This window comes from Lathamus discolor, chromosome 2 (assembly GCF_037157495.1).
Source record: "Lathamus discolor isolate bLatDis1 chromosome 2, bLatDis1.hap1, whole genome shotgun sequence".
NCBI lineage: Eukaryota > Metazoa > Chordata > Aves > Psittaciformes > Psittacidae > Lathamus > Lathamus discolor.
The window spans coordinates 141,476,209-141,503,499 of NC_088885.1; positions in this window are offsets into that span (position 1 = coordinate 141,476,209).

Here is a 27,291-nt window from a genome sequence, read left to right on the forward strand (position 1 = left end):
ATCACAGATTCCAGCACAGTAAATAATGGAAAGTCAGCAGCATTCAATTTGCATGTGAAGTATATAGAATCAGAGAGTTTGGAGCCAATTTCTTTCCTGATGGTAGATACATCAAATCATAGAATTATTTAGGTTGGAAAAAACCCTTAAGATCATTGAGTAAAACTGTTAACCTAACACCACTTAGTCCACTATGAAACCATGTCACTAAGTGCCATATTGATATGCCTTTCAAAGACCTCCAGGGATGGTGACTCCACCACTTCCCTGGGCACCCTGTTAAAATGCTTAACAACCCTTCCAGTGAAGAAATATTTCCTAAAATCCAACCTAAACCTCCTCTGGCACAACTTGAGGTAATTTCCTGTCATCCCATTGCTTTTTACTTGGGAGAAGAGACTCACACTCACCTCACTACGACCTCCTTCCAAGTTATTGTAGAGAGTGATAAGGTCCCCCCTTAGCCTCCTTTTCTCCAGGTTGAACAACACCAGTTCCCTCAGCTGCTCCTGTTAAGACGTGCTCTAGACCCTCCATTAGCTTTGTTGCTCTTTGGATGTGCTCCAGCACCTCAGTGTCTCTCCTGTAGTGAGGGGTCCAGAACTGATCACAGGATTTGAGGTGCAGCCTCACCAGTGTAGAGTACAGGGCGATATTCACTTCCCTAGTCCTGCTGTCCACACTATTGCTGATACAGGCCAGGATGCCGTTTGCCTTAGCCACCTGGGCACAAGCTGGTTTATGTTCAGTGGCCGTCAATCAGCACCCCCAGGTCCTTTTCCACCAGCCAGCTTTCCAGCCACTCTTCCACAAGCCTGTAGCATTGCCTGTGACCCAAATGCAGGACCCAGCACTGAGAATTGTTGCACCTCACACATTTGGCCTCAGCCAGACAGCCTGTCCAAATCCTTCTGTTGAGCCTTCAGGTCTCCCTTTGTCCTTGCTGAAAGATACTTCTTTGATAACTAGCCTTTAAACTCTCCAGTAATGATCTCTCCCAAGCCTCCCTCCAGTCAAGTTACTTTGATATTTCATTATCACAAATATTAGAAAACTTTTTTTATTAACTTCCTTCATCTTCTTTGTTTCACCTTCTTTTCCTGCCTGTAGTGGACATCCAATGTCAGAAACTCCAATGAAATACTTGTTTCTCTTGTAACAAAGAGCTGCATTCTGGAAGACTACTATGTTCCACACTGTCCTCCATCCTCCTTTTCCTTAACCTGTGCAATCCTAGTTCTTTCAGCCCTTCCTCAGTGAAGACTTCTTCAGGATTCTAGTCTTTGTCTCTTTCCTCTGGAATCTCTCCATGTTTTACATTTTTCTGGTAGCAACAATGTGATATTATCCTGTCATGTTCAGTTTGTGGCTCACCATAACATATGTAACTGTTTCAGCAGAACTGTTAGATAAGTTTTTGGTTTGTTTTCCCCATTATTTCTGTTTAAATTGAAATGTTTTGATGATAAATCATAATTACCTATACACTAGACACAGTTTTTAATATTTTTCCACCCATCTTTCAGTAGTTTTCTGCAAATACCTGTTATTTTCAGAGATTGTTCAATCAATGTAATTTCTCTCAGTGGAAAACATCCTTACAGATAAAGAAAATAAGTAAACTTGAAGATATATTTATTTCAGTAGGATTTTGGACACTTAGTGAGGAAGCTTAGCTGACTGTTAATCAACTGCTACTCATCTGTTACTAATCAGAATGACTTTCCCAAAGTCACACAACACGCATCTTGATGTAACTAATGCAGTACAGAAATGGAGATCACATTCTGACCAATTCATAAACCAACAGAGAAAAACAATTAAATCCTGGAATAACTAAAATACTCAAGGACCATTTAAAATGTGATATTCTGAAGTATTTATAAAAATCAATTCTTCATGGATAAACCACAGTGAGATTTTTGGGGTTTGTGTGTGAAAAGCACCACTGTAACTTTTTAATATATTAAAGACATTTACAAAACTTTTTTCTAAAGGAATTTGCAAAAAAAAAAAAAAAAAACCAACCAAACAAAACCCAACAAACCACCACTGAAGGAAGTGTGCATCAGACACTGTATCTGCACTGCACGTCAATGTTTTTGTTACGCAATTCTGCAGGAAGCTTTTCCTCATTCCATGGATGAGCTAAGGTGAGTGAATTTTTGCAGGCCTATTGCTTCTGATCTGTAAGAAGATGTGTAAATGGGTTCTTTCGACTAGTAGAGTGAGCCCCAGTCTAAAGGTGTGTCAAAAAATTGTATCTAAGCTTTCAAAAACAAGTTGTACACGGGGGAGTTGCTGTGAAGGAGCTGTTGAAATGTAAGGTGCTAAAACTTTTATAACAAGGTAGCTACATAGACTGAACCTTCAGTATGATTGATTATAGTTTTGGTAAGTTTATTTTGTGGGTTTACTTGTTTTTCCTTCTTTGCAGTGGTGATGTATTGTGTTTTGCTTTGTTTTCTGAGACAAACCTGCAGCTGGATTGTAGGAGGCAGGAAAGAGGCAACTTGAACTGCTGACTTTTTCAGTGAGATGGAGGGTGCAAGAAACATCTCATATTTCATCATTCCTCCAAAGATCAATTAGGGAGATTGAGGACAGCAAGTGAAAATCAGGTCTGGGTGAGCAGTACTGTTAGTCAGTAAAAATTACAACTCAAATACTAAACTATATTTTACCTGGATAGCTACCCCATCAAATCATTCTCTCAAAGCCAGAGGTGGTTGTATGAGAGTCACATTTGCTAGATTGATTCTACACATTAATCAAGGGCTGAGAAAGTTTCACATCAGGTTGATGTGTAATAGCAAGGCGGATTGCAGTCAGAAAAGCTGTGAACATTCGCTGATGTTAATCTTTTCACTGTATCTGGTGTGGTTTCCTGGTACCTTTTTGCCACACACCCATGGACTAGTGCATCCCAGTGTCATAGTCAAAGATAAGTCGCTAAATTAAATTAATCCACTCCTCTTATTTGCACTGTAGAAATTACACATTTATTTCTTCTGGGAGGGGTGGAGGAAGTAAATTTTTCTTTCCTTTTTTTTTTTTTTAATTTTATTTATTTTTTGTGATATCAGTCAGCTACTCCCTGCTTCCACTGGTTCTTGTCTTCCTCAGGGTGAGGAGAAGTTAACAGTACTGGAAATTTTCTCTCCAGTTGTGTCAGAATGCAGAATAAGCTCACTTCTTTCTCAGACCACAGCCATACACAGAAATAATAGATGTTCCAGTATGCTGAGGTGAGACTTTCAGGAGAGCTGGGAAAGACATGTCACATCAATAACGATTTCCTTCTTCTGTCTTAATCTCAGCACAGGGTTGTTTCCTGTACCTTATTTTTTTTTTCTTTCTTTTTTTCTATATTGAGCTAGTTCTCTTGAGTATGATTCCTTTTGGTTATATAGGGAACAATCCAGAAAATCACAGGTTTAGCTTTAAATGCATACTTATTTTTCCATAGGAAATTTCTTTGAGGAAACATCATCTACTTTATTCAGAAAATGAAACTCTCTCTGTAGAATAAAGTGGTCCAAAATATCTCCTTTAGATGGATGCACTTAAATGGCATATTTAAAAATACATGAAATTGTTATGGAAACAAACTGTGTTATAAATTTTGATAGAGTAAATAGACACAGGGTCACGAAGGTGTTAACCTTATCATGTAATTGTAAAACAGTCACAAGTAGCTCAGATATCTAAGTATAAAGACCTTGTTTTGCTAATTCCCATGGTAAATAGACTGAAATATTCATGTCAAGCACAAAAAATGTTGATTGGACTGCGCAGGAGGAATAGCCCCAACAAACCAAGCCAAACAAAGTACAAAACCTATGGGGGTTTAAAGCTGAAAGGTTAGGAAGCTGCCTGATTGTACAACACAAATCTATCTGGGAGCCTCCTGAGTATTTTTTGTCAGACATTTTGTTGGGGGGCTCTTGATTTGGAAAACATCCTTATTAGTAGAGAAGAATAAAATCTTTTTCCTGGTGATTTGTATTAATCATTCTGAAGCAAAGGGCTGTTTTTAGTCTTTCTCTCTCTGCTAAAAAGCATAAAGAAGAGAAGGGAGGAGAAGTTAAGCAGTAGCAGGTAACTGTGTCTTACTCTTGGTCCTGGGAGATGAAGCAGCTGTTTGCTCATGATGGATGGTCAGAGCTGCTGGGACAGTATTTGCTGCTAGCTTTGTGGGTCCGGCTCAGTTCCACAGCTGAGGTTGCAACTTGGCATGTCCAGCTTTGCTCCCACTGCCTCTTCTGGAGTGGGCTTCTGGAGCTGCTCCATGGAGTGAGTGCAGAGTTAAGGGAGGAAAAAACAGTGATGGAGAGAAAAAGGCAGCTGTGTGGGGGGAGGTGGACTATAGTGTCAATGCAGTGGTATATTGTAGGAGAGAAGAGACAGTCCCTCCCAGGCCCAGGCTGAATGTTACTGTGGTGCTCTGGTCCCATACCTGGTCATACATCTGGGATTGTTCTTTATCATTTACAGGGATGAGAGATTAGCTGTGCACACTGTTTGGAGGAATTAACTATGATACTAACATTGAGATGTAGCCATGGAAGATTTTGATCATGACACAAATTCAAAAGTAGGACTGAAGACTTTTGTTAGAAGAGTATTTTTCCCTTACCTTAGGTAGGTTTTGCTCTTTAAAGCTCCCTTGATGGACCAGCTGAATCTATTTTGTGCTAAATCATTAGTTCGTGTTGGAAAGCATGTTATCTGCATGCTGTATTGCTCTAAGTATTTTCAGACGCATGAAGATGCTTGATTATACCCAGAGAATATGTTGTGTCCTTGCAGAATGAGAATTTATGGTTCGCATCTCATCTTCCAGCTCTGATTATTTTATCAGGATTCCCTTAGTTCTCACTCAGCTCTAAGATGAGATCTCTGTGGTTATCAACTTCCTGTGCACATTACTTAGTTTGAAGACAACCTGAGTATGTGGACAAGGAGGAATCTGTGGTGTGCTCTGGTATCTTCCCAGCCAGAGTATTCAGGGGACCAGGGCTGTAGGGTGCACTCAACCTGCATCACTACCATAGCCAGCAGCTCTGCATGGAGAAACAGCACTGATATCACCAGGAAGAGCAGATCTTGGCAGAGTCCTCAGGGATATTAGCTGCATGTAGAGGGGAAGAAGTGGCAGAGTAAAGCATCACATTTCCTCACTGTAAGAGAGGAGGCCTGTGTGGCCCCAGAGCATGTTTCTTTCATTACTGCAGCCAAAATGAATGCTGTGTCTTTCCCTGACACCTTTCTTTCACTTAGAAAGCAGAATTCTTCCTAAGAGACTATGCCTCATGGCATCTTTTCTAGCAAGCATATGTCTGAGAAGGCCTGGAAAGCAGCCTTGCTTCAACTGAATGGTTAAACATGATCTCAGCTAATACAGATGCAATATATCTTGATTTCAAACTTAATGACTTATCAAAACTGGGATCTCTTTTGTATTATAGGAAGTATCTACAAAAAAAGGGAGAAAATGAAAGAAGTCAACCACCCATGACTATACAAGACCTGCTTTACCTCCATTTTTTCAGAATGGTGGTATGAGAAAAACTTGCAATAATTAATTAAAATCGTATTGTTCATGATAATCAAATTGTACAACTTTGCTGGCTGCTTTCTATAAACATTACACTACAGATTCTGAAGGGAAGCTGAAATGTAAACAGTGCTCTTTTACATAAACACTAAGAGTCTTGCGCTTTTTTTCTTAAAGACTTCATACCAGCACTTGATTGAGAACCTAAATTACATTGTTTGAAGACTGCGTTTAATATTTTTCAGTACAGATAAACAACATACTTCAAAGTAAACTGCTACATGACATGTGCATCCTTGGGGATATGCCATTTTAATCAGTACTGCTGACATTGCTTTTTTATCTGTAATATAACTTAATTAATTGGAGTGAAATTATTTTGATTTTATAGATATAAATGGGAAAATAAAAATTCTTCAGTCATAATACGTAAACAACTAAGTTTCATGTGTCTCTTATTAGCATAGAAGGTGTTATTAAATGCCAAGACTAACTTTATGTCTGGTTCATTAACAAACTGAAAACTTGGGGGTACTTCATGACCAAAGTGAGAATGTTATTTGTGAGTCTTTCTCTGATATGATTAATTTCTTCTTGTGTGTGTTGCTTGAAATCCCTTGTACCTACAGATTTCTATCGCTGCATGCTTTCTACAACACGTTTTAACCTCCAGGCAATCATTCTGCCACAACATGGAAGGAGAACACCCAGTTGGTCATGGGCAGTCTTTTATGTCCAGAGTTAGTTTGTTGCTGGTATTTAGTGCAAATCCTGGGGTAAGGTACCCATTTTCTCATGAAATATTTCTCAGTTTAGTTGTTGCCTTAATCTAAGCTAAGGTTCTTCTGACTGAAAAGATACCTGTGTATTCTTCATGTCTGGAAGAGTGCAGCACTCTAATAATGTAACTGGTATTTCTGGGAGAAATGGTATCACAACACATTGTGCCTTGTGCCTCCCACTCCACTATCCGAAAGTGGCTTTTTATGACAAGTGTTGCGAAACAGAAGCCAGTCTGAAACATGCTTCTGAGCAAAGTAACTCTGTGAAGGAGAAAGTTAGAACCAGAGAACAAAAGGTTAGTTTTCTTGTAGAAAAGATAACAGCTTGAACCCCTCTCCCTCTTCTCTGCCCACATTAGAAAAGGGTGCACTAGTGAGGTTAGGTCAGCACACACATGTTTTAAATTAGTGGTTTCTAAACAAGGAAGTGACAATTATTTGTTATGATTATTTGTCAAATAATCACATCTGTATTTAATTACCATCTATGTGCCAGTGTTTGCAGGCTGAATTAAGTGAGAGTAGCTTTGGATGGTAAATTGAAAGTCCACATTTTAATGGGCAAAGAAAGTTTAACACAGTATATATTGTGTTAAAAGTTATAAATAAAAGTGCCATATAGCTCTAATCAGTCTCACTCCTTATCTTTCATTTGCAATGTTTACGAAACACAGCACTGGATTTTAGTCTCTGTGATGTGGGTTTCTCTCATTCCCAAAGACTTTTATTCAGATAAATCTTAGCCTTTTTTTTTTTTTAATTTTATTAACAAATAGTGTTCTCTCTGTTAATACAGACATAGCCTCACTATTCCATGTTCAGGCTAACATTTTCAGTATTCATCTTCCTTATATATATTTATGTCTTTTGTCATTGCATCTAGTCTGCTCCTTTAGAAACACAGGTTTTCACCAATGGTTCAATTTCCAAGGTCAGCTGCAGTCCTTTTTAGGTGTCACAAGCTCAGCTTTCAAATACCAAAGAAGAAAAAAAATCTTTCAATGCTCATTTGAATAAAAATAGTGGGTTTATTTTCTGGCATTGTTCTTTAGAATTTCTTATCTCAGATTCCATCTAAAAGTATATACAGGGAAAGGGAAATTTTAAGTATGCTTTTACATGAGCCTTTGTTTGCCCCAGAGGTGTTTGTGCTGTCATCTCTTACATTACTTGAGTTTAGGAATCACTTGTGGTCCAGGAAAACATAACACATGCTTGAATTATTCCTAGGCTTTGGACTGAATCGTTGGAGTATGTGCAATGTTGTCTTCCCTGCTCTGTATGAACGCTTTCACAGCTGTGTCAGGGTTTTTAACACCCCGTTATGTCATTCCTCCATGTCTTACAGGGAGCAGGGGAAAATGTGTATTTCCATCTTATATGTGGTCACAGAGCATGTTTGTGACAAATACAGATGGGGAAACTCGATGGGTGTCCCTGGCTGGAGGAATGCCTCTGTGGTTTGGGCTTGTGTTACAGTGCCAAGTTTCCTTGTGGGGTCATGCTTTGTCAGAGTCATACTGCCTTACATGATGGGAAGTTTGGGATGTTGCCATTCAACCCATTCATGTACCTTTGCCGGCTTCTGGTATCTTTAAATTAACTCATTCGAGAGACGATTTGACCTCTGTCTTAGAATGCACTGTCTAAACCCTCTCTAAACCAGAGCTGGGAGCTGCAGCCAAATGGCAAACAGTGTGGTACAGCACTTGTGCCACCCAACAGGGTCACACGCACATGACTTATGCACAATTTCCCTTTGGGATAAACAATCAGATAGAGACTTCAAAATAAAACATTGGGTAGCATTGGAATCGCTACAGGAGGAAAAAGAAAAAAGTGTTTTATCATAATTGGTTGTGTATCTCTGGAATTTGCAACCAACATAGAGAGGTGTGATTACCACCTGTTACAGCATAACCTCACATTCATCACATATTTCCCTGCTTCTATTTAGGTAAGATGAGGCACCAGGGACGATTCCCATATGCACACCTGTGCTGAACTTACTCCAGTGTCCAATTGAACAGAATTAACATCGATTCTTGATCAACACAGAGTCGAGATCCTCTTGTTAAATTTTTTATTTGGCTTCTCAATTATTTTATTTCTGGTTGTCGTGGTTTAAACCCTGCCACACAGCTCATTCACCCACTCCCCGCTCCGCCCCCCCCCCCCCCCCCCCCTTCCCTCCCTCTACTCCCAGAGTGATGGAGAGGAGAATTGAAAACAACTCCCATGGGTTGAGATAAGAACAGTTTAGTAATTAAGGTATAACACAAATCACTGCTGCTACCACCAATAATAATAATAATGATAAAGGAAATAACAAGGGGAAAGAATATAACACCTCAATACCCGCCGACTGATAACTCACCCAATCCAACCCAACCAAGCACCGACCGATACCTCGTCCAACCCCCCAGTGTCCTAGCCCTTCCGGGTAACTCTCAGTTACATCCTGGGCATGACGTGCTGTGGTAGAGAATACCCCTTTGGCTAGTTTAGGTCAGGTGTCCTGTCTCTGCTTCTTCCCAGCTTTCCCTCCTCCCTGGCAGAGCATGAGGCTCAGAAAGTCCTTGGTCAGACTAAACATTTGTGTTATCAGCTCTGTTCCCAGGCCGAAAGTCAAAGCACAGCGCTGCACCAGCTACTAAGAAGGAGAAAAAATTACTGCTACTGCTGAACCCAGGACAGTATCCAGCCCTTATTCCATACCATTCACGTCATGCTCAGATCCCACATTTTCAATATACCATCACTCTTATCCCGGTGCACTCTTATCTTAGTGCATGGACCAGTCCCTATAAAGCTGCTGAGTCCATCTGGTCCATGATGTCAGGCTCCATCTCTCGTTATAGTCTCTCAGAGCAGGAGAGGCTGTGTGCAGTGTTCACACTTGTGAATAACCTGGGCAATAGTGTCCATTGCTAAGTCCACCCCTCGATCATGAGTCCATCTCTATGTTGCATCTCTGCCCTGATGGCCTGAAGTGTCATGGGCCCACCAGGCTCAAAATAATTCACTGTTCCCTTCAGCAGTTTCTGCAGCTTGTTGCTGGGCACTCCATAGAGCTGCCTTCCATCTCCGATGCTTCCAAAGCACTGGAGCAGCCCAGTGGCCTGGATACTTGCCCATACTGTCCCCACACACCCTGCCACTCATGACTGTCCAGCCTTGGGATAAATCTCCTGGTCCTCCTATATCTTTGTCTAACCCTAGACAAGACCCAAACCTGACTCTGCTTAACTTTTAAGATCATACAAAATGGCCGTGGGTAGAACACCCTCTGTGTGTGTGCCAACATGCTGATCCCCATCACAATCAGCAGGCAGGTCCCAAGGGTACCCACAGGCCATTCAAACCCTTCAGAACTCTCCAATGACGCTGCTGTACTTGTCCCTGGGCTGGTGCAGCTGCTGTGCCTGCCGGCTCTCCCACCACCAGCTTCTCTTTTCCTGGGTGCAGCTCTTCCTCCTCTGCCGTGCTGGGAAATGCTGCCTGGGCTCCTGCGTCCTCCTGGGGCTCGGCGGGCGGCTGCCGGGGGACGCTCTCGGCCGCGGCGGGGCTGGGCTCGGCCGCGGGGCTCGGCTCCTCCGCGGGGCTCGGCTCCTCGGCCGCCTCCCCCCGCTGCTCGGCAGCCGCCTCCTTCCCAGCCTCTGGCCCTGCTCCCGCCGCCGCCTGGTCCCCGGGGCCGCTCTCCCGGGCCGCTTCTGCCGCCGACAGCTCCCGGGGCCGCTCCCCCTTGGCTCCCCGCAGCCTCACGAAGACGGAGGCGAGGACAAGGGCCAGGGCGGTGAAGAGCAGCGGGACGGCCAGGTACAAGTCCATGGCCATGTTCATCCCGCCCTGCTGCCGGAGCCCACTCGTATTACAAGTCTTTGCCATAAAGTACAGTAAAACAAGAACCTTAGCCCAAGCCCCACACTTGATAAACACTATCACAGCAAATACCGTTTCTAAGTAACGTACAGCGTTCTGAAACTGTGAGATCAAGAGAAACAACTTTGAGAGCCAATAAATCAGCACTGTGCCGAGTGACTATTAATCCGATCAGATCTGTTGTTATCTCAACACTTCGAGCCCCACGTTGGGCGCCAAAACCCTGCCACACAGCTCATTCACTCACATCCCCCCCCCCCCGCCCCCTTCTTTCCCTCCCTCTACTCCTGGAGGGACGGAGAGGAGAATCGAAAAGAATGCAACTCCCACGGGTTGAGATAAGAACAGTTTAGTAACTAAGGTATAACACAAACCAGTACTGCTACCACCAATAATGATAATGATAAAGGAAATAACAAGGGGAAAAAATACAACACCTCAACACCAGCCGTCCGATAACTCGCCCCACCCCTGAGCTGAGGAGGTGGAGCTACTAAGAAGGAGAAAAGTGACTGCTATTGCTGAACCCAGGACACTGGTGTTAAACGGTACTGTGCTAGCCTGAAAAGTGAAGGTTTTTTTAAAAATAAAATTTTTAAAATGAAATTTCTAACCTGGCAGTCATCACCTTGTTGTTTAGGAAAGTGAATTTAAGCCACCTAAGGCAGAAGTCAGCCTAAAATCCTGTTTTCCAGTCTTCCTGAGCATGTGCTTTTATGAGTAGGTCATTGCTCCTATGTGAGCACCAGTCTTTCTTTGAGATCCTATGTAGACACTTTGCAAGAAGGGTGAGCTTTGCATTGACTCAATTCTGTCCAAGGGAGCTAGGAGATATGAATACCTATTGGACTGTGGGAATTCATATTTAAATCAAGTATCTTTCACCAGGGCTTAGGCATGCTCCCCAGTACAAAGCACTTTGTGATCCTGTTTAAGAATCCCCATATTAAATTACCAAAAGGTGTTACTGAACAATTTTGGGTGCATGAGACCATGTAATCTGAATCCTGAGACTTGTAGGACTGAATTCACTCTTTCATAAAGAAAAGCATTATGCTAAGAGCAAAAGGGAAGAGTGAAATCTGTGTTGTACTGTAATTCAGATCTCTCCAAAAGCTTTGCATGACTGAAATATTAAAAAACACGAGATCTATTCTGCTGGGGGAAAACGAAAGGCACATTGCCTACTTTCATTTCTGCTCAGGATAAATATTTCAAAAGGTACCAGAGCACTTATGTGGCAGTTAGTGTTAAACAGCAAATTACACTTGAAGACAGAACTACAGGCAGAAGGTAAAACGTACATTATGATGGTGGAATTCAATCTGAGCAGCTGGTTGTACTGTCCTGTTGACTATATTTAAATGACACATTTTTTTGAAATGATTGATGACTTTTATTGAATGGATGAGTTGGAGTAAATATGGGAAATTCTATTACTTCCCATATTGTCAGATCGGAAAACATTAATCACATATAAATTTGTTAGATACTTAGATTATAAAGATTGCAAATAAATTAAGACAAATGACTTCATATAAATAAATATGTAATGCCAAAAGGGACTTTAGTTTCTCAAAGTGGAAATTGATTATCAGTTAAATCATCCAAAGGAAAATTTAAACAGAAAAACATGATTCATACCTGAAAATGCAGAAGAAAAATTTACTGAATTCCTCAGAAGCCATTTCCTCAGAAAGTCTGGAAAAAAAATTCTGGGCTGATGAAAAAATCCAACTTATAACAACCTAATATAGGAAAGAAATGGAATTATCCCAGTGGAATTTTGGAGCAAGAGCTATAAATTAAGAGTCAGGAATTAGAGACTTATTCTTATTTTGTGAAGCATATACCTGGATTGAAACATAAAAGATATTATTAAATCAGAAAAATGAAAAGTTAACAAAACAAAGTAGAACTCACAGGAATTTTCATAGAATCATAGAACCATAGAACGGTTAGGGTTGAAATGGACTTCGAAGTTCATCTAGTTCTAACCCTACTGACATGGGCAGGGACACCTTCCACACAAGGAAAAATTAGAATAGTAATGCAGAAAAATTTGAAGAGTTAATTAAATGATTATTTATCTTTAAGATAAAAGAATGAGATTGTATAACATAATGGTACACATATGCTTTAGTTTTCACTAGAAATGTAGCAGGATGTCATAAGGTAATTAATAAATTTTAGGTATTTTTAAATTACTGGTCCAAATAAACTGTGTCCAAGAGATTTTAAAGATATGGCTTTGGAGCTGTCTCATTTATTCATATTTATTTTCAGTAAACCAGGGAACACTGAGGAAAGTCCAAACTAAGCTAATGTCAAGCCAAAATTGGGATATGAAAAAATGTGAATAATTCATAGACCTGTCATCATAACTTTGATAAATGATGATATAGTAATCAACTAATAAAGAATTAAAGGGGGAGGGGCAGTAAAATTAACAATAGACAGGATGGGCTTGTAGGTCTGTTCATATTAGGATTGTATAATCACTTTTGTCAGTAGACAGAATATTAATGACATAGTATATTTTATGTTTTATTAATACTTGAATTATTACACCATTGTGGTTTCATTTAGGAAACTATAGTGTTACAAATGATATATTTTAAATAGATTAAACCCTGACTAAAAGCGAATGTAAATTGGGATTTGTTACTGGCATAGAAGAGGAGCTAGTGTTAAAACACGTTTTGTTGGAATGTTTCTTGGTCCCAGGCTTTCTAAAACTGTTATAAATGACTTGCAAGAACTGAAAAGTCAACACTGATTTTAGTTACATATGATTCCAGACTTTAGTGAGAAAGAAAGTAACTGATCGATGTGGATCACCTTCTAGATGAGAGCAAACAAATAGCATGCAACTTTTTCGTGGCCAAAGGAGAAGCACAGTCACAGGAACCAAAAATGTAGGTCACAGTCATAATATTGATGATGTTTTGGAAGAGCAAATATTAAATTGACTTGGTCATCATGGGTAAGCGCAGTCACTTCAGTGAAAAGTCTTGAAGCATTTCTCTGACTGAAACTGTAAAAGAAAAGCCCAACCTTCATTTTTTTAATATATAAAATTAAATATTAAGGAGTAGGTACATGATGCATAACTTAGTTTTAATGTTGATTCACTCCTTATAGATATTCAGATTCAGTATAGAGAATTTAAGAAAGATATTGAAATATTGCAAGATGTTAAAAAAAAAAACCTCGGAGTAATTAGTTGTTAGCAAAATTATACTTTATAGTGAGAGACTGAAAAATAGACTCTTCATCAAGGAGAAAATTACATTGTTATCGAACACTGGTTTTAAGTACTTGAAAAGAAGAGCTTTATTTCACAAGTGGATGGCTGTAGTGTAACAGAAAAAGATATTATAAAATTAAGTGAATAGAAGTCAATAGTAGCCAAGTTCACTTTAAAATAAAATGACAATAATTATGAGTTATACGAAAGTGTGAATATTCATATACAAGGACAGTATGATAATGTAATGTGATGTACAGAAGTAATATGATAAAAGAAAAGCAACAATGGGAAATTCTCACAAAATCTCTATCTCTGGACATTTTGAAATCAGAGTTATTCATCAGCAAATTTCAGTTACACCTTAATGAAGTCATATGGCCAAGACTGTGCAGTAGGTCATTCTTCATGATCGTAGTTGTTATGTTTGCATCTATAACTTGACGAAAGCAAGGCCTTGGTCAAGCAAAACAAATGAGAAAAGCAGTTGTCTTTTCATGACAGAAGCAGTCTTTCTGATTGAATATTACTCACTAATAAAGCTATATGGCTTTTCAGTGGTAACACACAACTCTAAAATATCTGCTAGAGTTTTTGTTAAAATACAATATAAACTTTTACATGATCTGAAATTCAACTACAACTTATCTAAGACGATAAATCTTAAACTGCACTATAATTTTAATTATAAATTCTATTTGTAAAATTCCCTAAAACAAATATTTTGTACAATATATTGTAGAAGCTTGTTTTCTTCATTTTTATGCAACCTTACTCAGTGACTGTGGTCTGAGCATAATTACGCTAATCACAGAGTTTCTGATGTGTCCTGGTTTTTCCTCTGTGTGCCATATATTTGTTCTGATGACACAAAGGCCATTGGATTTAGTTTGTGAAAGACCTCTTGAGTGTTTTAAAACTTTCACATTGCTACAGCGGCTGTCATTCCAAAATGGTACCTAATATTTCATTCCCTCCCTATACTTCCAACTGAAAATAACTGTGTATTTGTTGGCAGATGTTGATTTCTTAATTGCTCCCAGTAGTTCTTCCTTCATGTAATGCAATTTTAGGGCCAAAATTTGCCATTAGATGACCTTATCTTCTATGGTTTTGAGCTTGCAGTTGGCTTCTAACACTAGAAGGCTTTTCCAAAGATAAATATTATGCCTATATTTGGAGCTTTCATTTGATCTTGGCAGATAAAGAGATATGCTCTGTCTTGGTACTGAGACAAGGGGGGACCAAAATTACAAAATTGAATATACAAATGGTTAGAATTGGTTTTAGGTAATGTTAGGTTTGATGGTTTTGTAACAGTAGCAATGGAAAATTACTGAGGTGCATGATACACAGAAAAAAAGTAGAGTACAGATAGAGAACATACTGAGAATTCTTGTAAAAGATAAAGTATAGATATAAGATATATAAGATATAAGTATGTAGTTGGCATAGTTTTAGGCCCTATGAATGTAAGAAAAACAGTCTAGAAGAACAGGACGCAGGGATAAGGAATATCTGGGAATGGCAGGTGTCCAGGATGGGCTACAGTTAAACTAACTGATAAGTAGGAGGATAGGAGGATTATTTGTCTGTGGTGTTAACGAACCAGTTAAGCTGGTATAAGCATCTACTGCGCGTGCTTCAAAGTCTGCCAGAAGTGATGAAGATTGTTGGAAGAAGTAAAGGACCCTCAGAAACCACCACAATTTTGTACACATGCAGGGAACTTTCCGGAAAATGATATAATCCATACGTAGCCTCATGAATACGTATGTATTCCCAGTGACTCTATAAGGACGGCTTGTGTAGCAGGACAGGGACATACGACAGGAGGAGCTATTCCCCGTGTCTCCTGGCACCACAATAAAGAATACCTGCTTGTCAACTTGAAAACTTTGTTGGCAAGTATGTTCCTGGAGTTTTCTCCTAATCAGTACATATGTTCAACAGTCCCTTCAGGAATAAGTGATCAAGATCCTAATTTAGACAATTCAGATCAGTTCTGCAAGTAAGTGAGATTAACCCTTTTTTAAAAGACAGAAATCTAGAATGATTTTTTTTGAAAGAAAAATTTAGTTAAAAACCTCAAAAGCTCAGCAAAAAGGACAACTGAGAAGATCTGTGACAAGAGATAACATAAAAGCACAAATAATGAGAAAGTGGTGAATACTTACTAACCCTCATATGGGACGATATAAAGAAGTGTAACCAAGAGTCAGGTTTAAGAACAAATGGAAGACACAGTTGTCCACATCTGTCTACGTCATCTATGGAGTTCATTGCCATGAGGTGTACAGGATGCCAGAAGTATAAAAGGTTGAAAAAGCTACTAGATACAATCATGAGAGAGTTCATGGAGTGTTATTAAATGTGGATGAAGGGTTGCAACCTCTGGCTCAGGATTTCCTTGAATCACAGATTGCCAGCAGCTGGGAGGATATGCCGCAGGGACTATCACTTTATAATCACTCAATTTTTATTCCTTTTCCTGAAAACAACTGCTACTGGCTCTCTCAGAGACAGGATCTTGAGCTAGAAGAACCTTTATTCTGATGCACCACAGCCATGCTTATAGGAGCTCTAACTTCATTTTTTATAAAAAACAGGGCTTTTTCTAAACAGAAGTTCCCATACTGTACTTTATTGCACCTGTGACATCCATGCTAAACGGTAAAACATCATTCACTATTGCAAGAAACCTAAAAAAAGGGCAAGAGTAGTTCAAAATAAGAGCCTTATCTATGACATATTTCCCTTTTATCAATTCCAGTTAAATCATTAATGTTTCTTCTGAAGTAGAATTATTTGTAATATTATATTAAATAAAGTCTGTCTTCATGCTGTATTTGTGTTGTCACTATTGATTTATGTGCTTCTAGCGTATTAGTTTTAAACTTCTTGGAATGTTGATCAAGTCTTTAGTGTAGTTTGAAATGTGCCCTTTCAGTGTTTTTTATTGAAATTTAAACCATTTAATGATTTATCCGCCATTTATCCATCATTAAATCGTAACATTTACCTTAGAAACTGTCTTGACTACACATACTTTTGTATTTTAGGTGGGAAAAAATATAACACAATGCGTCAGACATTTGAAAGGTTGGGGGTTTTTTTAATCCATAATTAATTACTTTGTCTCAGAATGAAACACTGTGCCTTGAAAAGGCACTTGCTTTGTTTCTGTAGGTACAGGCTTTCAGTATATTCCTATCCAGGAAAATGAAACACTTTATTTCTCCATAATGCAGCATGTACTTTTCCAGTGAAACTGACTCATGATGTTAAAAATGTCTCTTCAGCACTGCTCTGTGGGGTAGCAAATGTGTGCACACATGTACACACTTAGAGGACAGTATATGAATTATTTCTTGCTATAAATGTAACTAACAAAAAGGGTTCTATCAAGTGCACAAGAAAATAAAGAAAATAACAATCAAGATGTTAATACTCAGGATGCCCCGAAACAATAGATGCCAATTCCTGTAAAACAATGGAGCAAACAAAATTAGCTATAGGTTACATTGAGGAAAGATAAATAACTGAGTTTGTCAGAGAAATTTCCACACTGCATCTTAAGCCATGCAACCCCTAGTGAAAAGGAACAAAAAAATTGTTTTACCTCTACTTAACAGCCCATACTGGAGGATAAATTCTCTTTGTCATTCCAGTTACAACTGATACTTTTTAAGCACAAACAATGGGAAATTTTCTTTTATTTCAATAAAACTCAGCCTCCTTTCCTACTTGGCCTAAATTGAAAAATTGAAATATTTAGTCAATACTATTAGCTTTTCTTCTTCCCAATTTGGCAAAGTAACAATTATATATTTGCTGATCTGCCCCCACAATGAAACAAAAGTTGCTTCCCTTCATGTTCATTGTACTAACAAAAAACCAGGGACAACTCTCTAAGCTGCGGTAACATCAAAATCCTTATTGTATTAATATTTCTCTCACACTTTAAAAGGGTTGGAAGTAGGAGAGAGAGAAAAATTAAATGCCACATTATTTTATGAAGCACTGAAATGCCTGATCTATCCAAAATTATGGATAAGAAAATAACCCAAAAGAGAAAAGTGATACTGTCAGTGGTGTTGCTCTGCTTGCATGTGTCAGTTGTAAGGAAAAGTTACAAACCTTCTGTGTACTTTTTTATTAATTAGCCATTATATCTCTTATTATGCTACATACAAATTAGTAAAAAATTATCAGCCCATTATCTGAGTACCATTTCTGTTTTGCTTTTCTTATCCTCAGAATTACCATGTGTATGAGTTCTTCATTAAAGGTTGCTGGAAAATCATTAACACACCCATTTGTAAAATGAAACAGAGCTGAAGCACAGGTACCAGTAATAGAGACTGAATACAGACACTGTTTTCTCTGCTCCATTTTTGTCTAGTTCAATGTGTGTGTGAGATTTCAGCCCTCAAAAGCAACCAAATGGAGAAAATTTAAATTTCCCACACCTACTCGGACACAATACAACCATCTCTATCACCTTCAAGTTACCTACATTTAAGACTACTTAGGTCTTTAATTTTAAAGCATTTACCTTTCATTTGTTTCCCATCCCAATCCAGTTAGTTTGGGAGGCACTGTCATATTAAAACATCTGGGATTCAGAGAATATGTTTTTTTTTTTTACATAAATTCAGTGTGATCAATCCCAGATGCTGAACAACTGAAGTTACATATAAAATAGTTGTAGGTTTTGGCCAAAATCATGTTCAGCGTCCCATACCTTAAAGAAGAAGTTCTTTAAATAGATACAAGTCAGATTTGTCATTTATTAAAAAAACTAGACAAGATCAAAACCAAAAAGAAAAAAAAAGGGAAAAAATCGGAAATGAAGACCATTTTATTTAAGGTACAATTGAGTTGGCTCCTCTATCATTTGAAGAAGAAAGTAATCCTCAGCACATTCCAACCCCCCCCCACCCCGGATTGCTTGTGCCCTTCTGTGTTGTTCCTTCACTGGATATTGGGGTGGTTGAAGTATCCCAAGAGGACCAGGGCTTGAGAATATGAGGCTACTCCTATCAGCCTATAGAGGCCCTCAACCAATCAGCATTTCTGGTTGGATGGAATTTAGTAGACCCCCACTGTAATGTCCCCTGTCCTTGCCCTCCCTTTAATCCTGACCCGTAAGCTCTTGGCTGGCTCCTCATCCATCCCCAGATGGGTCTCCATATACTCCAGCTGGTCACTGACATAAGGGGTGACATCATCTCCCTGTCACCCCTTCTGCCTGCCTTTCCTGAAGAGACTGTATCCTTCCATTCTAACAGTCCAGTCACAGGAGCCATCCCACTACATCTCTAAGATGCAGATGAGGTGATAACTCTGCAGTCATGCACATGTCTCTAACTCCAGCTGCTGGCACTGGCATAAAACTGGTAGGAGTGGAATGGATTGAGGTTCCCCTCCACTGACAACTTTACTTTAAAACCCCCTTCACAAGCTTGGCAAGCTTTTGGCTGAAGATGCTCATCCCATTCTCTGACAGATGCATTCCATCAGTTCTCAGTGGACCAGGTTTCTCAAAGCAAATCTCATGGTCTATGCAGCTGAACCCCTGGTTGTGGCACCAGTACCATAGCCATTTGTTGATTCACTAAAGTCAACTGGCCCTTTCCAACTCCTTCCCTTTGACCAAAAGGACTGATGAAAAACTGTCTGTGCCCCAGAATCCCTTACTGCCACTCCCAGTGTTCTGTAAATCCTTCTTGAGATTCCTCACACTACTCCTGGCTGTGTCACTGGTGCCCATGTGAAGCAACAGCAGTGGGCTGTAGGAGGCTTGGTAGTCTCTTGGTGATATCTCTGATCATAGAATCATAGAATCAAAGAATAGTTAGGGTTGGAAAGGACCTTAAGATCATCTAGTTCCATTCCCTGGCTGGGACACCACATGCTAAACCATGTCACTCAAGACACCATCCAACCTGGCCTTGAACAGTGGCAGGGATGGAGCATTCACAAGTTCTTGGGCAACCTGTTCCAGGGCCTCACCACCCTCACAGTAAAGAACTTCTTCCCTATACCTAATGTAAACTCCCTCTGTTGAAATTTCAGCCTCTTGTCCTACCACTACAGTCCCTCTCCAGCACCCTTATAGGCCCCCTTCTGCTACTGGAAGGCTGCTATGAGGTCTTATCTTCTGCCTTGCCTCAGCTGTCTATCACCAAAACAGAATATGTCATCCACACTGGGAATTAGAATCATAGAATAGTTAGGGTTGGAAAGGACCTTAAGATCATCTAGTTCCAACCCCCCTGCCATGGACAAGGACACCTCCCACTAAACCATGTCACCTGAATTAACATTTTTGTGCAGAATGTTCCTATGATGGGAAAAGGTGGGCTGTTTTCTCAGACTTTCAGGTTGCCAGTGGAGCCAAGAACCACTTCTTGCGCAGGAGAGCTATGTATTTTTTTTCAAAGCTTTCACTCCTAAAATTGAGCACAGAAGCTATAGGGAAAGAGGTTACTGAGTTCACACAAGTCAGAGTTCCACACGACAGTAGGTTTCAATAAATAGCAAGAGATTTTCTGGTCAACCACAAACACAAAATAAAGGCCAATTTGTAATTTATTCATTCCAGATTTTATATAAATATATATTTTATATAATGCAAAGACTTTGTTGTTTATTACAACATTGAAAACCGAGAAGCGACCTCAGGTAAAAGGGAAGAATGAGACAGAAATGACGAGAAAAGAGAAGTATTAAGGATCTATAACAAAGAGGTTGGGGATGGGGAAAGCCAGAAGTAATAAAAAACATGATAAGGTGGTAAAATGCTTAAAGTAATAAAAATCTTCAATGGCATTGTTTTGACACTCTGATATGTCAAACACTTTTGAAAATGTTTTAGAATATTTTAAGGTTTTGGAAAAATTAATGAGGAAAAAACAATGAATGGAAAGACAGAGCCAACTAACTTTGAGTATGGGCATCTCTATAGTACGTTTTACCACATCTTACCATCTGAGGCATGAGAAATACTGCATGGAATGTGTAGAAGAGAAAGAGAGATAATATAGTTGGAAAAAAAAGACACAAAGATTGTTTTGAGTCTCCAAGTCCAAACTTCCTTCTTTTCAGTCTGATCACACTGGTTAACAGGGCTTGAATAACAAAATAAAGAAGTAACTAAACAGCATATTTAGCTCATTAAAAGTTGCATCTGTGTCGTTGAAGTGATCTATTAAGCTAAGTATCCCTAAGCTGCAGCTGCTCCTCATTAGCTTAAGAAGATTAAGAATGAAACATATGATAAAATGAATAGGTGAAGTTTTCTGCATGGAGAAAATGATTTTTGTTTTCTCTGTAATGAATCGTTTAAATACAAAAAACTTTATCACAGGGATTTGTGCAAGTAAATAACAGCAAAATCTTAAAATAACTTTTCATATACAATATGAAAAATTAGGGTGGCTAATTGATGTGGCTAGAGAATCATATGCAACAAGGCTGCAAGATGAGTTACATACAGTATGTGACTCCTTCCATAATCATGACCTCTGGAGCCTTTCTCTTAAGCAGCTAATACTTCACCTACTTGCAGAGAGGATAATGGGTAACTGGTCTGCTTAAGTCTGACAATTCCTGCATTACTTATATATTCTAATGCAAATATCTTTTGAACTCTGCATCCTAGAATGTATCAGACCATAAAGATTCAGTAATCAGATAAAGTTGGCAGCAACATTTCTTCAGGCTTCATACATCAAAGACACAGAACATTTTGAGTTATTTTAATGTCTGCTGAATAGAACATTTTGAATCTCCAGTTGAAAATAAATGTTTTGTGTCACAAGTCTGGATCTAATCCGTCCTAAGCCTTTTTGGCTGTCACCAAGATACTTTTTCACAGAAAAGAGAATGGATATAAAATAAAAAACATATTCCAGCATGAAAAACAATTACCAAAAGGCTGATTTTGCTCCCATTTGCACTGACGAGAATTCTTGCCAAGCAAGACCTTAATTGTCATTGATCTCAAGTGGAAAAATCCTGATAAAATACACCTGGGAACATTCACACAGGACTTCTGAGAAAACAATTCACTGATAAGCACTCACCATGTTCACTACATTAAGTACTACTCATAAAATAAGTTAATCTCTTAAAGCTTGGAAAGTCAATGATAGCATGACACACTGCAATAACTTCAGGAGCAAGCAGGAAACAGATGCCATCTCTTGTGAGCTACAGTGGCTGACATGAAAAAGAGAAACATATTTGCTCTTCCTTCACCTGCCTGCAATGAAGAAGCAAAAGGTAGAATTCATATCATACTGCTTTCGGCCATCTAGAAGTCTTATGACCAGTCATGAAGTGGTAGGATAGTGACTTCTTACCCAATCGGTGGAGAAAACTGAATCTCTAGATAAAGACGTTAAGTACTGCTGACCATTTCCTATCTTAGTTGCCTTAGTAAAGTGTCTAAACTGGTCTGGGATGAATCTGGGAAAAGGGAGATGTATTTGAACACAAAGAAATGAACATACTTTGTAAGATCACAAACCCATCATTACCACAGTTACTGCAGACCAAACCGGAATATTTGCAGTTCAATCATACCATTTGCATTCTGGCACTTTACCTCCCAAGCCTGGCTTTGCTTATAGCAGGTATGCCAATGTGCATACACTTAAAAAAAATCTAGATCCTGGTATATCCCTATTTAAGCCTAAAAAACTTACGTGCTTTCACTATTTTTAGTGAGTCTCTTAGAAATGGCTCATGAGCACTCAAAGATTGACAATCTATGTGTAAAAAAATGTGGTATTGCACTCATCCTAAGAAAACAGTAATTTTGTGAAATTATTTAAGATTTCAACTAAAAAAAAAATATGCCAAAAGCATTTAAAGTATAGTGGATGGAGTGCATAATTCCCTTTTTTACATCAAATTACTGTCTCAAATCAAAAATGCAATTGATTTTTCTGTTACATTTCTTTCTAAAATCTACAGTAATACATCATTTCAGAAAAGTGACCTTTATTTTCAAAGCTGAGATTGTCATAGCTGAGACAATTGCACCTCATTTTTACCATATAGCTTTAGTATCTCTGTGTTTTATTTTTCTTTAGTCTTCTATAAATACATTCTTATGTATTTAGTATTTCATTGAATGGTTGAGATCACTCAATCATCAAGTGACTGAGATCAGGGTTAATAGCTTCATATAGAGAAATGGGTTTATCTCTTATAATATCCTGAAGACTAGCAAATTGCTAGGGAAACAAAATTGATTGCTTAATATTTTCTTCCACAACCTTTCTACTTTTCACAGGAATAGCATGCTGGTCGTTTTGCTGCCTTTCTATATACATGGCTGGTGCATTGCATGGGTCTCTTCCAACTCAGCCTGTGCTGGGGATGAGGACAACTGCATTTTCTTCTGTCTATAATTCTATCATCTGATAACGAATATTTGGTCCTGATGTGTTTCTTCGTGCTGCTTGGAAATACGAAGAGGAGATGGGGTGGAGTATCTGAGGCATGAAATGGCAACCAGCTATCTACGGATACTGCAGTGAGGGGGTCCTTTGCTCTGGTCTGGGTGCGGGCATGCTGGCAGCAGCTCTTTAAATACAGAGTGAAACTTCCACTTGACAGGATCTGCAGTACGGTCAACAGGATTATCTTAAACTGTATCAAACCCCAGGAAGTAAAACACAACCAGGCTTCTGAACCTCATACTGAAGCTAAGTTAGTAGAAGGGGTTGGGAAGACAAATAAGTTATGACAGGCTTGGGTGGACTATGATTTCTGGAAATTTAGGTGGAACAAGTCTCCTTTCGATGCATGCTGCATACACTGTGCTCTGAGGTGACTGGCAGAGTTCCTGGTGAAAGGACAAAGTAAATTATGATGCAGTCCAATGAATTAATTATCTGCTTTTCATGCCACAGCCATATCCTGTCATTTGCCAGGATGCTGGCTTCGAGCAATGCTTGATTTACCATGCTCCAGTCTCAGCTGAGATCACATGGCTTTTGTTCTTGGACTGCTTTAGCCCTGATTTTGGTTTTGTTGTTACGCTGCTAATAGTAGTAAATAATGTGGAAAAAAAAAGACTCCAACTAGCTGAAAGACAACTTCAGCTGCTTTATGAGAAGTCAGGCAGCAAAGAATATATTGTATAATTAATTTTGTTAAGGCACTGACGCATTCAATTTGCCACTGCAATGAGTATTCATTTCTTAAAATTAATCAAAATCCACCACCTTTGGTCATGTGAAACCTATTTTTTGCGGCACTGACATCAGATAATTTAAAGAACTCAGTGTGCTTAATGACAAGTGGGTTTCGATATGCTCACAACTTCTATGAACTTTTGGGCAATGGATGCGTTCTTGCTGACACTGTATATTCTCACTGCTAACATTGGACAATATTCTTCACCTTCACATATATACATCTACACCTCTGTTGTGTACCAGAGAACACTATTCTTGAAATGAGAGAAACATCAAATAATTAATCAGCAGAGTAGTCCCGAAGAACAAAGCAATGATGATGTTGAATTCAGGTAGACCAAAAGAAGTCTTCAATGTTTGTTTTCAAAGCAGATACCATGAAGTTCAACCATGGCAAGTGCAAGGTCCTACACCTGGGTCGGAGCAATCCCAGGCACAGCTACAGGTTGGGCAAAGAAGAGATTCAGAGCAGCCCTGTGGAGAAGGATTTGGGGGTGCTGGTCGATGAGAAAATGAACATGAGCCGGCTGCAGTGTGCGCTCACAGCCCAGAAAGCCAGCCGTATCCTGGGCTGCATCAAAAGGAGCGTGAACAGCAGGTGGAAGGAGGTGATCTCCTCTGCTCTCGTGAGACCTCACTTGGAGTATTGTGTGCAGTTCTGGTGTCCTCAACATAAAAAGGACATGGAACTGCTGGAACACGTCCAGAGGAGGCCCATGAGGATGATCAGGGGGCTGAATCACCTTCCATATGAAGATAGGCTGAGAAAGTTGGGGCTGTTCAACCTGGAGAAGAGAAGGCTGCGTGGAGACCTCATAGCAGCCTTCCAGTATCTGAAGGGGGCCTATAGGGATGCTGGGGAGGGACTCTTCCTCAGGGACTGTAGTGATAGGACAAGGGGTAAGAGATTAAAACTTATACAGGGGAAGTTTAGATTAAATATAAGGAGGAAGCTCTTTACTGTGAAGGTGGTGAGGCACTGGAATGGGTGGCCTAAGGAAGTTATGAGTGCTCCATCCCTGGCGCTGTTCAAGGCCAGGTTGGACAGAGCCTTGAGTGACATGGTTCAGTGGTAGGTGTCCCTGGCCATGTCAGGGGGGTTGGAACTAAATGATCTTAAGGTCCTTTCCAACCCTAAATGTTCTATGGTTCTATGATTCTGTGATTCTATTTTTATTCTGACTGATGCAGCATCTTGGCTTGACTGTTAGACTGCATCCTTTTACATTTTCTTCTTTATTATATTTTGTGTAAAATTAATGACTAAGTCTGACATTCAAATCAATTTTACCTCTCTAAATTTAGTGTTAAAATGCATTTTAGCATAATTTATCAATTAATGGAGTGTTTTCTATAACTTCCTTTTATCAGATGGCCTGCGGTCTAAGGGAGGATATCTTGGTGGATGAAAGGCATAACTGTGGAAGAGCTAAGGGCACCTCCTGTGGGATCAGTTTTACCTCTGGAAGAGACCAGGAGGAGCTGGCAAGGACAGAGAAAGCTAAGTATCACCAAATCATAAGCTTGGGACTTTTTTGCTGGAAAGAAGTAATTTTAAAACTGAGCTGAGTGCATATGTTAGATTTAGGCAAGGTAAGGCAACTCAATTATATTTGGTATGTCTGAGTGAAGTAAAAAGAGAAGTAACCTAACTTTTTGAATTGTTATTTTTAAAAAAATAAAAGTGTAATCTAAGAATATCTTGAATTTATGATAAGGTGTCTGCCTGCTTATTATGTCTCACAGTTTAAAAGAAAGTAAACATTGCTGTGAGAGATGGTCCAGCACAGTCACAACCCTGTCTCGGAACTGGGTGGCACTTCCTGGGACAAGCTGTGCTGCCATTAGGACCAAGAAGCCATACATACTGGCAACTCAGGATCCCTCATAAGCAAAATTTGGCACTGATCTCACCAGTGCCTCGGAGCAATGAGGGAGATATTAGACTTTCTGCATACAGACTTTATTAATACATAAGAAGATTGTCAGGCACACTCAAGCTTGCTTAGACACTGAGAACTTGAACCTGCAGTAGAAACATCCTATTGTGTTACACAAAATTTTTGCTAAGCAACATTTCCAAGGAAGCCTGAGAAAAACTTAATAAACAAGCTCTGGCTAGATTATGAACTCTGAGGTTCATAACAAAGGAGAAGTATTTATTTCAACAAACATTGTTCTCATTCTTTCAGGCTCCAGCCCTACAGAAGTTGACACACTTGTTTAACTTTAGTTATTGAGTTAAACAAGACTGTTTAGCTAATTATAGCACACCACAATTAAAAATATCTGTAAAGGATCAGGCCCTGTGACAGTGAATTCCAAATTTATTCAGGAACTCTGCATTTCAGAGAAGAGTCACAAGTCAATCACAGTATCTCTAGCCCAGTAAACATTTAGTTAATTACACCAAGTAGAACAACTCTGTGAGGAATGACATCCTAATTCAGAACAGCCTGTAATCTGATGATTAAACCACACAACTGGAAAACAGGATATTCTCAACATTTTTCATGGTCACAGCACAAGACAACATCTGTCCCCCCTCTCTAACCCAACAATTCTACCTAATAGTTTTGAAGATCTCTTCCTTAGGGACCTCTTCTCCTTTACCCCATCCCTTCGGGATCAGCTTCTTCAGGCACCTTGGACTCTGTACTGTTCTATGCCTAGCAGGAACTGAATGACTTAAGAACCAGAAGAGACTGGTTCCTGTACCTGAATTTTAATGAGAAACCAATGGATTTTTGTGTCTAAGTGCCTAAATCACTATTAAAAATGTGTAAATTGATTTGTTTCAAATAATTTGAAAAATTTACATTTTTTTGAAATATTTACATTTGTTTCAAGAACTATACATAAGGACTTTATTGTTAACACATTTATTATCTTATTTTACAGATACTGGCCAAAGAAAAACATCTTTAAGAGTCAAGAACCTGTCAAGAAGCAGCTTTATTGACCATGCCTTCAAAAGTAGTGAGAGCATTAAGCATAATATTTTACTGGGAAAGGCTGGAAATGCAAAGTATTTTTGGCTTGATACAGTAAATCATTTTCCTCTTTTGTATGGCAAATAGAGGTATAGTTATCAAAATCGATCATCCTTCAGGCTAATATATCCTGCTTTTTTAAAAAACATGGCCTTCTTCCTCAGGATGCATTTAAGTGTATATGAAAGGCAAACACAGATGAATCAGATTAATAGTATTGGAGCATGTCAGCTTGAGATCGTGTAAGGATCAGTGCTTGCCAATAGCCGGCCACAGTCAGAGTGAGAACATAAGGCTCACATTACCCCCATCATCCCCTGAGCAGATGCAAATCTCAGATGTGTCAAGTGTATGTTCAGTGCTGGTTAATCACAGGAAAAGCAGTTGCACCGTCAGTCTCGTGACTGACATCAGTACTGCATCAGCCAGGAAAAAATCTTTCTCTGCTCAGAATAGCACTTTTTTTAAAAAAATAATTTCTGTGACTGTCCTCCATGTTAAACGTTTCCCTGATTTCCCTTTTTATCCACCAGCTGAGGCTGATTTCAGTCATTTTTCTTTCAAGGTCATGGCTTTGTCTATTGATTAAAGAGTTGTATAGGAG